At 39.1% G+C, this 13,104-nt stretch overlaps 1 non-coding gene across 1 annotated transcript; it reads left to right on the top strand.

The window, feature by feature from the left end:
• Positions 1-11,371: 11,371 nt before the first annotated feature.
• Positions 11,372-11,478, top strand: LOC145056153 (small nucleolar RNA R71). Its single transcript, XR_013685687.1, has one exon. It is a non-coding gene; the product is annotated as a small nucleolar RNA R71 (small nucleolar RNA).
• The last annotated feature ends 1,626 nt before the right edge of the window (positions 11,479-13,104 follow it).

Here is a 13,104-nt window from a genome sequence, read left to right as displayed (position 1 = left end):
CGCCATGGATCACCAACTCTCCCCCACTTGGGGTACTGACTCGCACTAGCTGCTGTGTGCAATCTATCACTGCCCCATTGGGGCTCAATCAATCCATGCCTATAATCACCTTGTTCCCTCGCAACGGAATAGAAACCAGGTCTACCAGGTAGCGCTCCTCGAATAATCTTAGCACACAATCTCGGAATACTGCTGATGCTCGCACCGATCGATCATTGACAATCTCTACCTCTAAGGGGCAATCCAACATGCCCGAAGACTCAGAAAACCTCCTGCTGAGCGCAAGAGAAACAAAAGATTGAGTGGTACCTGAATCAAACAACACCTGTACTGGAATATCGTTCACATGGAACGATCCTAAACATGTATATACAGAGCATATATCAATATAATAAACATCATATAAATAGATCAGAGGGGAAGAATCATACCCGTCACCACATCGGGTGCGTAGCGTGCCTCCTCGGTAGTCAACTAGAAGGCCCGACTCCTCACCACTGGAGCCTCCGCCTTGCCCTGCCGGCCATTGTCACACCCCAAAACCGGAACGGCGGAAACGTTCTGGGGTGGAGGACATCATGTACAGTATCACAACACAGAATAATAGTAAACAAGCAAACAACATCATCCATTGTATTAAATAATGTATTTTAATACAAGAGTGTTCTGTATAGTTTATAAGACACCAAAAATATGAATCAAAATAAAAGATGAGTCTTGTATGTGCTCCATCTTCTCAAAAGCTGGCCTCGGTACCTGTCTACTGATGACCTGAGAATACAAGTTATTTTGAAAGAGTTTATCAACATTAAAGCTGGTGAGTTCATAAGCATTTTAGTGTCATTGTTTGTATGAAAAATGTTTGTAAGTGTTTGAATGTATAAGTTTGTAAAATGTTTGTAATAATTGTTTGTAACTCCTAGAAAATCCTATATTTTCTATTAAAAGTAGCCTTCTACCAAGGCATCAAAGATACCGTATGTTTGTTCATTATAAAAGTGAATATTTCTCCCAAATGTGACTATCATTAATAAAATATAGTTTTTACATTACTGTTTATGTGAGGAGATCACAAAGTAGATGTAATGGGAAAATAACGAAGTATTGTAGTATTATGTTATAGTAACTACTGCTGTACTAACTACCTTAGTTGTTAATTAAGGTATAATATGATGTAATTGTAACCATACTTGATTGACCTAGTAAAACACGACGCTCGAAGACGTCGAGATGGTATGACATTCATCACCCGAAGACCTGCAGGTCCTACTGTAGCTAGCAGCAAGGTGTAGGACGGTCAGTCCGGTATAGATCTATACATGAATTCACGCTCTCTGTTCAGAACACTCTGGTTACAAGACGAGCCATGACAGAGATGCCATGCCCCGAAGTAGTGCCTCACATTTATCTTATAGAGTGTATGTATTGTATGTACTAGTGTAGTGTATGTCCTCCCTGATTCTCATCATAGTATGTTCTGTAGTATAGTATATAGTTTGTATGAATAGTATGTACTAGTGTAGTTTATGTCCTCCCTGATTCTCATCATAGTATGTTCTGTAGTATAGTATATAGTGTGTATGAATAGTATGTACTAGTGTATGTTCTTTCTGTCTAGTGTGTAGTATGTATTGTTTACAGTATGTATTGACTCATGTATGAACTGACTCTTTGTATGTTTCATTGTACTAGAAATAGTAAGTAGTATACCTCTAAACTATACCTATTATACTTTACTAGAAATGTTGTTTAAATAACTTGGTAGGTTTATACACCTTTGCTACCCAAAGGTGTTTGAACTGAAGGAAAAGCTTTGTATCTACACATATATACATGATATATAACTAAGGATCAAACGACACTTGGACAAAAACAGGGGTACTCTAAGTCCACAACCAAACAAGGAACATGAATTAAAGTGAGTTATCAGTCCTAAGTCCTTCAAACCTTACTTATATAACTATATATGTATTGGACATGATTTTGACAATATATAAGTTTAAAGAATTGAAAGTAAAGATTTGGTAACTAAAAACAAGTTTTATAAAGATTTTAACATGTAAAAGAGTTTGATAATCATTTTGAAGTAGTTTTGTTGACAAAACAGTTAATAGTATAATAAATCCATTTGTTTGACAGTTATAAATCACACATGATTGATATTATAACTATAATGATTCAACTTGTATTCCCCCCATAAAAGCATTTAAAAACATTTAAAAGGTTGATTAATGGGTATGAACTCACCTGTAGTGAGCGGTTTGGATGAAAGTGCTGGATAAGGTGCTAGGTGTCAAGTGAAGACTTGAACACACACACTGATCCTCTTTAACATATAAAGGCACATATATGTATCTAATTAGTGTTTAACAACTAATTACACAATTAAGGACCCCCAGGTCATAGAAAACACTTAGATTAAAGTGCTAGAAGTACAACGAGTTGCATATAACGGGTCTATGGCCACACATAGGAGTGTAAGGCCAGAATATTGTGTTTCATGGGTGTGTACGGCCATAGTGTACGGCCCAAGTGAGTGTACGGCCGTACAATCATGGAGAAACATGCCATTTTGTGTTTTAAAATCCTCTTAAGCATCTAGGGGGTGTGTCTTGACCATTGCTTAACCTTATTGAAAGTTAATTGCCATTTTGGACCCTAAAAAGGGTGTGTACGGCCACATAAGGAGTGTACAGCCGTACACCCTTGTTGATTATGTAAAAATGCTCAAAAGTGCATTCCAAGGATCTGTCTTTCATTCCCTAAGTGTACTTAATCAAGTGCTAGCCTAGAACATGAGTTTTAAGGCCTTTAAGCACCAAATGGAGGGGTGTACGGCCACATGGGGTGTGTACGGCCATACACTCCTCGTTGATCATCTTTTGGACGTTTTCTAAGGAGTAAATCAGTAAGTAACAAGTATGAGGAGTGGTACTTACGATATAGAAGCCTTTAGGGGTGTTTGGGGCCCAAAAACTTAGTAGGTGTTCTTGATGAACACTTGAAGATATAACAAAATGAGTAGTTTCATGGATGAAATGGTAGATCTTTACTAGATAGAGTAATGAATCATGAAATAGGTGGAAGAAAACACTTAAAACTTGAAGCTTTCAAGGCAAAATCAGATGATACTTGAGAGAGAAGTGATTTTCGGCCTTAAGAGTGTGAAAAGGAATGAAAGGAGGCTAAGTCTCATATATATACACATGAGTGTACGAACAGAAGGGGGGTGTACGGCCATACACCCAGGTGTGCGGCCGTACACTCCTTAACAAGGGGTGTTTGGCTCAATTGAAGGGTGTTGAACCCATATACACTCATCCTGAGACTCATACCTTGAATGTACTATGCTTAGGACACTCAAACAGGCTCTAAACAGTGCTAAAAGATAGCGGAAACAAGTCTGAATTTGATTGACTGAAGGGTTTGTACAAATAGAAGTTTCAGGTTGTCACAACCATCAATAATCTATGACAACCCGAAATTTATTCCGTCACGATATTCCATTTCCGTTAGTAAAACCGTTCGTATTCAATTTTTACGTCGGGTTACAACAACTGAATCGGGTACGACCAAAAGCCTCGTTTAACGACAGTATCAAGTAGATTTCCACCGAGCCTCAAATTCAAACCATATTTAAGGTTGAAAGGATCTCATTTGAAGCCTTTTTCTCTCTCTCTCTCTCATTACTCTCTCTCTAAAAAAACTCAATCTTGGATCCAAAATCACCTCTTTCAAGCCCCAAATTGGTATGTAATGATGTGTGTAAAACCAACTAGTTTTAATCCTACTAACTTAAACACAAAGACAAACACACGAAAGGCAGTGTACCTATCGATTAGCAGTTTAGTTCAGGTAAGTAGGGTATCGAACACAGGGAACGGTAAACAATTAAAATAAATGCTAATATTATCTAAATAAAACAAGTAATAGAAAGGAGGTTTTCTCTAGTTTTACAAGACTAGAAACTTAATTAGAATAACCAACACACAAATTAACTAACTAGCAACTAAAACAATTAATTACCAACTAAATTCAATAGTAAAGAGAACTTCTGTTTAGGTACGACTCATTTGTTCCCATGGATGATTTTAATGTATCGGATTAATTCTTCATTGGCTACCGATTAAGATAATTAGTTTCACGTTCGCTATTCCTAATTCTTAGAAAACAAATTAACTCAAGCAATGGCCAGTTGTCTAAATTAACGGGTTTCCTAGATTATTGATTCGGGTTAAGTAAGACTTGTAGTGGTTAACTAAATTGGCCCTTCAATTAACCTCTTGCTGATGTTCATCAAACAAGCCCACACATTAACTTACCTATCTTCTAGTTAATTCTAGTTTCACATTCGTTATTCCTAGACATACAACTATGTGGTCACGTAAATCATATGAAATTAGCAACTAAGAGATGTTCATACAACTTAATTACTGATTTATTAACAGAAGAATAGTTATTGTTAACACATAAGGTTCTTTAACAAGCTTAACTAAACATAATTAGCAATTAAAATTAATCCTACTCAAATAATCAATCCATGTTCACAAAATTGTCTACCCTAACAGAAGAATAAGTTTTTAGCTCATGATTGCAGTAAACATAAACTCAAAAACGAAATCAAAGTATGTAAACATGATTCAAATCAAAAAGTTACTAAGAATAAACCAAAATTGTCTTGATTCTCTTCACAATTGAATGTAGGGTTGATTCTTCAGTCCCTCACGACCTAGCAGCACTTCTAATCGTTTCTCAGCCTCCTAGGGTTTCTCTCCATGTTATGATATCGATCTGAAAGTCCCTTTATATAGATTTTCACAAAACAGAGGCTACTCGGCGAGTCCGTCACTTAAAACCCGTGCACGGCAAGTCAGCGCGTCCAGAATCGCGAAACTTCTGACCAACTCGGCGAGTAATAGACCCTACTCGCCAAGTACGTTTCGAATCAGCATTTCTCAAAACACGAAAGTCGTCCGAAATTGTGTCTACTTTTCAGAACATTTTGAATCTCGTCAATCAGAGTTACGGTTCATGAGATATGGCCAAAACACTGACGAGGGGTCAAGCTGTCCAGCAACATCCTTCTTTCTTTAAAATCCAAGATCCAAGCCTCCAATCGCTAGTTCCGCTTCCTTTTCCATCCGAGCATGTAATTGTTGCTGAAAAATGAAATTATAAACTAATTAAGCACCTTTTGTTCATTAAATGAGACAAAAACAACATAAAGTATTAAGATAATGCATGAATTATATGACTAAATATGTCCATATCAAAATACCCCACACTTGACTTTTGCTTGCCCCCAAGCAAAACTGAATTTTAGGACACTAATATTACATAAGACAACTCCAATCGAACCCATCCATTATGCCAAGACCGTAACGCATGCATTTGTGTCTAAAATTTTCCTAATAATCCCCCATACTCCAAATACTCACAATCCTCATAAACATTCACCCACTTTTTCCGAACAATGCTCATTTTATGCATCCCTCCGAATCCATTCGCAGAAAACCTCCTAACCTCAAGGTATTTTTGGTTGAGCAACCCAAGCATACATAATCTAGACAATTACAATTTATGATACCACTATGGAGCTCTTTTGGAATTCCTCACTTCTTTGACATTTGATCTTTAATTTCTTTGAATTCACCACCTTGTTGTTTGATTTTTGGTATCTTCAAGTTTTGAATTTCTTCAAAATGTTCGATCATCTAATTTTATACTTAACTTTGATGCTCCAAAAATTCTTCAAACTTTTCTTGTAATTCTCTCTCTCTTTTTTTTACATGTACCTCTCTTTTTTCACTCAATAAACCTACATGCTTAAGCAGGGGCGCTCAACCTCAACCTTTATTGGCTAACGATAATAATTTTCCTGGATACATTTCTGGTACACGATGCTAAACATATTGCATCCTTCAAACTAAGCGAGGTTATGTTTCTGTCCCATGATTTCACTAGAATAAGGAAGCCACAAATGCACTAGAACGTATATAGGCTCAACTAAACATTTGGGTCTTCATGCAATCATCAAATATAATACTAGCATGATCCCTAATTGCTTTACCAAAATTTTCTAAATTAGCCGTAGCAATTTTAATGCAAAATTTTCAAAATTAACTAAAATTTCAAGATTTTCGAATTTTAACTAAAATTTTAACTAATGTAACCAACCCCTTACCCCACACTTAATTTATGCAATGTCCCCATTGCATACTATGCATATAAACATAAAAAGAAACTAAAGAGGGAATTGGAACAAACTCCCCTGGGATAGCAGTCGATAGGCTAATCACACTCATTTAAGCTCCAACTTCAATCAACTTAGACATGGTAACATCTCATCCATGCCTTGGGTGTCAAAACTCGTGTGGGTCGCTCCAAATACGCGGAAATTAGTGTAAGATCTTCAAGAATGGAAATGGAAGAATCAGTGAGCAAGTGGGACAAGTAGCCATATCAAATCAGCAGTCCGTCGGTATAAAAAGTGATTGAATCGTCGAGTCTTATGGTGGACTCGTCGAGTACCAGCGCGCCTTCTCAGAATATATAGAAATACAAGGCGACTCAGCGAGTCAGCTTAGTGCACTCGTCGAGTAGGCCACTGAACGAAAAAACTTGGTATTTTGCAATTGTTTTAGATTCTAAAAACTTCTTCAACCCTTCCTCACATTTGGACTCAATTGCTCATACTCCTAGGACCAGACTCGACACTTTTGACGTTAAAAGCCTGTTTCCTTGACTCGCTCTCACTCTAGAAAACATCCATGCTTTACATCTCTAAACCATCCTAAGCAAGCAATCATAATTCAATCCTGAAAAGTAACTAAAGCAAACAAGCATTAAACATAATAAAATCTCAAAGCATATACACCAAATAAAAATAAAACAAAACAAAAAATTAAAAATTGTTTGATTAAAAACACAAAAACATCAAAATCAATCTTCATCCTCCTCATCATCATTGGCGGCTCCACTTCCCCCGGCTCCACTTCGTCTCGCAGCAATCCTCTCATCCCAAGATGGAATGAATGGGTAATTCCCACCATCAATATGTGGGATATTGAAGTGGTCAAAAAGTCGAATGTGGGATTGGTTGCTAAAGTTTAGTCCCCTCGCCAATTGATCCTGCATCCGCCTCATCTCTACATTGTACCAATCCATTGGTACGTCTTCATTTTCGACCGGAATCACTGGCGGTTCGTCCTCCACATCCCGTTCTCTTCTTGATCTCACCCTCCTTCCCGGTGCTTCGGGACCAACAACGGGGTCATCATTTGGGATGGCATAATGGCCACCACCATAGTCTTCAATTATCCGTGCTCTTCGGAAAAGAATGGGATTAAACGGGGGCGTCGGGATCAATGTCATGAAGTTCTAGGCACCACGGTTCATCAACCCGAATGAATTAGCTAATCGAGTGACAAACATCCCACCATTTATTCTTGAAGTCTTGCGATCTTTGACCGCACCCTCCGAAAGATATGAAGCGATACACCAAGGGATGTTGCAAAAGACGCCGGGTGTAATGATGCTCCATAGGAAAAAGACATCAAGGTTGGAAACCTTGTCATCATCCTTTCGTTGGTTGATGGTGGATGAAATAAGGCGGTGAATGAGGCGGTGAGTCGGGGATCAGATGCTTCCTTCTTGTGCAGACTTTGGGATGTAAACTTTGTTTCCTATGGTATTCCACCAACCCGTGCTTGTAACTCCATCGGGAAATGCCATATGAGTGTTTGCCAAGAAGGCCCGAAAGATGTTTGTTGACACCAAGGGTTGATCATAGATCCCTAGTCGGCAGGCAAGGCCCACTACCGAGCATTGACGATACTCGCCCCCAAGACAAAAAGTAAAGCTCGCCGGGTGAAAGACATCCACTCCCCCAGTGAAAGACACCGTGGAGAAAAACTCCAAGCAAAGCTCTAAATACACCGGTTCTTGTATGCGGAAGACCCGGCTCCACCCGTCACACACCATAGTTTCGCCTTCATGTTGGAACTCCTTCAAAAGGTAAGGAGCTAGTTCTTCTTCATAGCTAACACTTTGCAGCCATTCCCAATCAATTCTGTTCGGCACATACACCTCCTTCTTCTTAATGTCGGAGAGCTTCTTCTTCCACTTCCTCATCGTTGAAGCGGATTCAATTTGCGGGAAGTTTAGCCATGGAAACTCCCCTTGGCTACCACTTGAAGATTGTCCTCTTCTGAACATGATTTCTGCAAAATAAACACACAAAACCCAGAAAACACAGAATATAGTTAAAAAATATCTCTTGTCTGTAACTCGACTGGACTCGTCGAGTCCAGGCCCGACTCGGCGAGTCGCGCAACCTGCACGAGTCGGTCGACGGGTCGCAGTAAACTGGTCCATAAAACCTGTAATTTCTGTCAAGGGTTTTTGTTTAGGGACTTCCTACTAAGTAATAAGGCCAAAATAAACGTTTAAAACAACAATATTCATGAAAAATCGAAACCCTAGAATTTCATTACTTAACGGGTTTTTCATGCAATTTCTACCTTGGATAGCCTTATAATCATGCTCTTAATCATAAAAAGGAAGAAATTTGATACCTTTTTGGATTGTGCTTGAGAATTTTGGAAGAACTTGAAGAACTTGATGAATGCTTGAGAGAGAGAGAGGTTGCAAAAACGGCCCGGCGAGTGTGGTGTGGAAACTGAATTTTTAGGGTTAAAGCCCTATTTACCAGATGTAAAAGTAATTTCGAAGTTATTATATTTTTTTTTTCTGTAAATAAAACCGACTCGTCGAGTCAGGGTCAGACTCGGCGAGTCTAGTCGCGTAGTCAAAGATTTTCTGGAATCCATGTTGACTCGTCGAGTCATTTAAAAATTTGCATATTTTTCAAAATTTTTCTGTTTATTATTAATCATTTCACCCCACACTTAGGCTAGGCACACTCTCAAGCAGACATGTCTGATGATTTGGAAGATTAAAATTGTGAAACGAAACAAAAACTAAAAAAAAACTAAAGAGTAAAAGAAAGCAAACTCTAACGACGGGTTGCCTCCCGCCAAGCGCTTCTTTTTTAAGGAGTCATTAGCTAGACTCCTTCCCATTTACGTTTTGTCATCTTCAAGCATCGGGAATGTACGCCTCACTTTTTGTGGTTTATACTTGGTCTTGTAGGCATAAATCTTTTTCTTGTAAGCCCTCTTCAATTCGTCTCTTCTCCTTTTCTTTGCTTCATCTTCAGCTGCTTGGGCTTGGCTTTTCCTCTTTTTCTTCTTCACCCCCTTCTTTTTCACCAACTCTTGAACCTCCTTTTCTTTAAATTTAATAACTTCGTATTTCATAATGGTCCGTGCTCTAGGTTTAGTGGTGAATTGGTGATCAGCTTCCACTCTGCTTCTCTTTATGTCTTCATCCTTTTTTTTTGCTCAACTCTTCTCCAAATGGCATCGTTTCAAGGCATGCCACATCGGCGTGTTGGACCTCCATTCCTTTTACTTCTTCTGCTGATTGTTCTTCCAAAGAATCAAAAACAGTAACTGAATCCAGGGTGTGTGAAGAACTATCAACAAACAAATCAGCTTTGGTCAAGTTTTTATCCAGATCAACTGGACTCGTCGAGTCCATTATGGTGACTCGGCGAGTCGGATCGGGTTCCATCAATCCTGGAGTGTTTTCTGAGTTGGCTCCTTCCAGTAGCTTTTCTAGCTCCTCCAAGTCTTTGTTAGCATCTTCAACTCCTTCAGAGTGTAGCGTGAACTTACTTGGGTCTTCTTTTAGTAAAATTTCAAGCTCTTTTTGTAATACCTCATCATCCAATTGGATAAATGAGATTTCTTCTCTCTTTTCTTCTTCTTGCTTGACTTCTGGAACAACTTTAAACATCACCGACTCATCACCCACTCTTAATGTCAATGTAGACTCACATATGTCAATTAAGGCACACGCGGTGTTTAAGAATGATCTTCCCAAAATAATTGGTATTTCGGGGTCTTCTTCCATTTCCACCACCACGAAGTCTACTGGAAAAATAAACTTGTCCACTTTGATAAGGAGATCTTCACAAATGCCTTGTGGATGGATTATTGTTTTGTTTGCCAAATGGATTCTCATATTTACCGGCCTTGGTGCTGGTAAATTCAGCTTCTTAAAGAATGAATAGGGCATCAAATTAACGCTTGCACCTGAATCAGTCAATGCTCGTGTAGAAACTTCATTACCAAATTGGCACGGAATTACTATGTTACCCGAATCACCCTTCTTCTCAGGCAGCTCACTCATCAATATCTCCGCGACTTCAGCCAGATCTTTCCTTGCAGCAAAAAGGCCTTTAAGCAAGTTAAAGTATTTAGGAGTTTGGAGCATTATTTCCACAAATGGCATATTGACTTGTAAAGCTTTAACATGCTCCATGAAGGTTCTGTATGCTTCAACTTTTTCTGCAGGCATGGCTCTGGTTGGGTATGGCAGTGGAGGCTTATAAGGTTTCGAAGAACTGATGGGTTTCTCACTTTCGCATGGACTCGTCGAGTCCATAGGAGTGACTCGGCGAGTCGGATCGGGTTTGGCTGGCCTTGATTCTTCTGCCTTCTCTTCCTTCTTCTTGGAGATCCTTAGTGCTTCTGTAAGTTTTTCTTCACTGCTGGAGGTTATCACGCTCACGTTCTCCATTCTTGGATTGGGCTCGGTTTTGCTCGGAAGTTGACCCGGTCTTCTTTCATTCACTTGATGTGCAAGCTGTCCCAGCTGTTTCTCAATGTTGAGAATGGAAGCTTGCTGATTCCTCAACATGTTTCTGGTTTCTTGCATTGCTACATCATGATCATTATGTCTTTTCTCGGATGCGGTTATGAACCTTGTGAGTATATCTTCTAAATTTGCTTTCTTTTCTGTCACCGGCTCTTCCTTTTGATATAATCCCCTCTCCCTCTGTTTGTATTTCTCCTCCTTAGCCTTTTTATATTCTTCGTATGGGAGCCATTCCTTCTTTGGTTTCCTCCAGTCTTCATCGTATCTATCGCCACTGGAATAAAATACTTGAGCCTTTTTATTTCCATTCCCGTCTCGATCACAATCTTTAGTAAGATGGGGGCCGCCACAATTTTCGCATCCTACCCTAATAGCATGGATCGTTTGATCCATTTTCGTCATTCTTCGGTCTAGGCTATCGAGTTTAGCGATTACTGCCGCCATGCCATCATTCACCGAGTTTACTGCTCCACGACTCACTTCATTCCTCGGATTGTGGTATTCTCTAGAATGCTTAGAGAATTCTTCAATTAATTCTTTTATTTCCGGAGGTGACTTTCGGGTGAGCGGGCCTTGTGAATCGAGTAGTTGCCTTGTGGTGACATTAACTCCATCATAAAAGATGGAGACCTCTTGTTGGCTATTAAGATCATGGTGTGGGCAATTTCTAAGTAGGCTCTTGTATCTCTCCCAAGCTTCATAAAGAGATTCACCGGGTTGTTGCTCAAAGTTGGCAATGGCTTTCTTTAGCTTGGCTATCTTGGAGGGTGGGCAGAAATGGTCAATGAACTCTTCTTTCATCTTGGCCCATGTGGTGACCGATCCGGGAGGAAGTGATTTTAACCAATCTTTTGCAGCGCCTTTAAACGTGACAGGAAGCATTCGAAGAAGCTGGGTCTCGCGTGGAACATTAGGCACGTTGAAGTAATCGGCCACATCATTTACTTCGTCCAAATGCTTGTAAGCGTCTTCATGATCTCTCCCGTAAAAAGGGATCTCCTTGAGTTGAGTGAGAATATGACCCTTTAGCTCAAATGTAGCGGTTGCGGGAATTATGGGTTGCACAAGTCCCGGCCCGATGTCATCACGCATCCTTTTCTTCCACTCCCCCATGGGGACTTCATCGATGTTAGCCATAGTGATAGCTAACTCTTCTTCGGAATCTGTTTCGTGCTCGGAAATATGCTCTTTTTCTTCCTCGGTCTCGTACTCGATATCTTCGTGAATTGGTTCTTCAATTGTTAATGAGGCACTGGATGCTCCTGATTTGCTGGCTTTCTTCTTGCTGAAAACGGATTTCAAGTTCTTGAGTGGTGAGTTCTTTGAAGTTGCGGTTTCTCCTACAGCTTTTCCTTTGCTTCTCTTTAATGTGGATTCCGAGTCTTCCAAAGGTGGTACTAGAGGTGTGTCCGATCCTCGGGTCATGAAACAGCTGAAAAAAAAACGAAACAAAAGAAACGAAACGCGTAAAAGGAATAAAAACGAAATAATAACTAGGGACTAAAACAGCGATGGACTCGCCGAGTCTGCTCGAATGCACTCGGCGAGTTCAAGGCCAAAACAGAAAAGAATTTTTTTTTTTTTTTTAATTTTTTAAAAAAACGGAATTTTACTAAAACTAAATCTACTTACTGATTTGCTTTGTAAATAACTTTGTGTAAGATAAATCCCACACAAATGATCGATTAAACTAGATTTTACTATTAATTTTAGAACCGTTCCCTGGCAACGGCGCCAAAAACTTGATGTGTGTAAAACCAACTAGTTTTAATCCTACTAACTTAAACACAAAGACAAACACACGAAAGGCAGTGTACCTATCGATTAGCAGTTTAGTTCAGGTAAGTAGGGTATCGAACACAGGGAACGGTAAACAATTAAAATAAATGCTAATATTATCTAAATAAAACAAGTAATAGAAACGAGGTTTTCTCTAGTTTTACAAGACTAGAAACTTAATTAGAATAACCAACACACAAATTAACTAACTAGCAACTAAAACAATTAATTACCAACTAAATTCAATAGTAAAGAGGACTTCTGTTTAGGTACGACTCATTTGTTCCCATGGATGATTTTAATGTATCAGATTAATTCTTCATTGGCTACCGATTAAGATAATTAGTTTCACGTTCGCTATTCCTAATTCTTAGAAAACAAATTAACTCAAGCAATGGCCAGTTGTCTAAATTAACGGGTTTCCTAGATTATTGATTCGGGTTAAGTAAGACTTGTAGTGGTTAACTAAATTGGCCCTTCAATTAACCTCTTGCTGATGTTCATCAAACAAGCCCACACATTAACTTACCTATCTTCTAGTTAATTCTAGTTTCACATTCGTTATTCCTAGACATACAACTATGTGGTCACATAAATCAT

The sequence above is a fragment of the Lactuca serriola genome, chromosome 5 (genome assembly GCF_051521515.1).
Source record: "Lactuca serriola cultivar US96UC23 chromosome 5, Lser_US96UC23_V15, whole genome shotgun sequence".
Lineage (NCBI taxonomy): Eukaryota > Viridiplantae > Streptophyta > Magnoliopsida > Asterales > Asteraceae > Lactuca > Lactuca serriola.
This window is presented reverse-complemented; position numbering and strand designations above follow the sequence as displayed.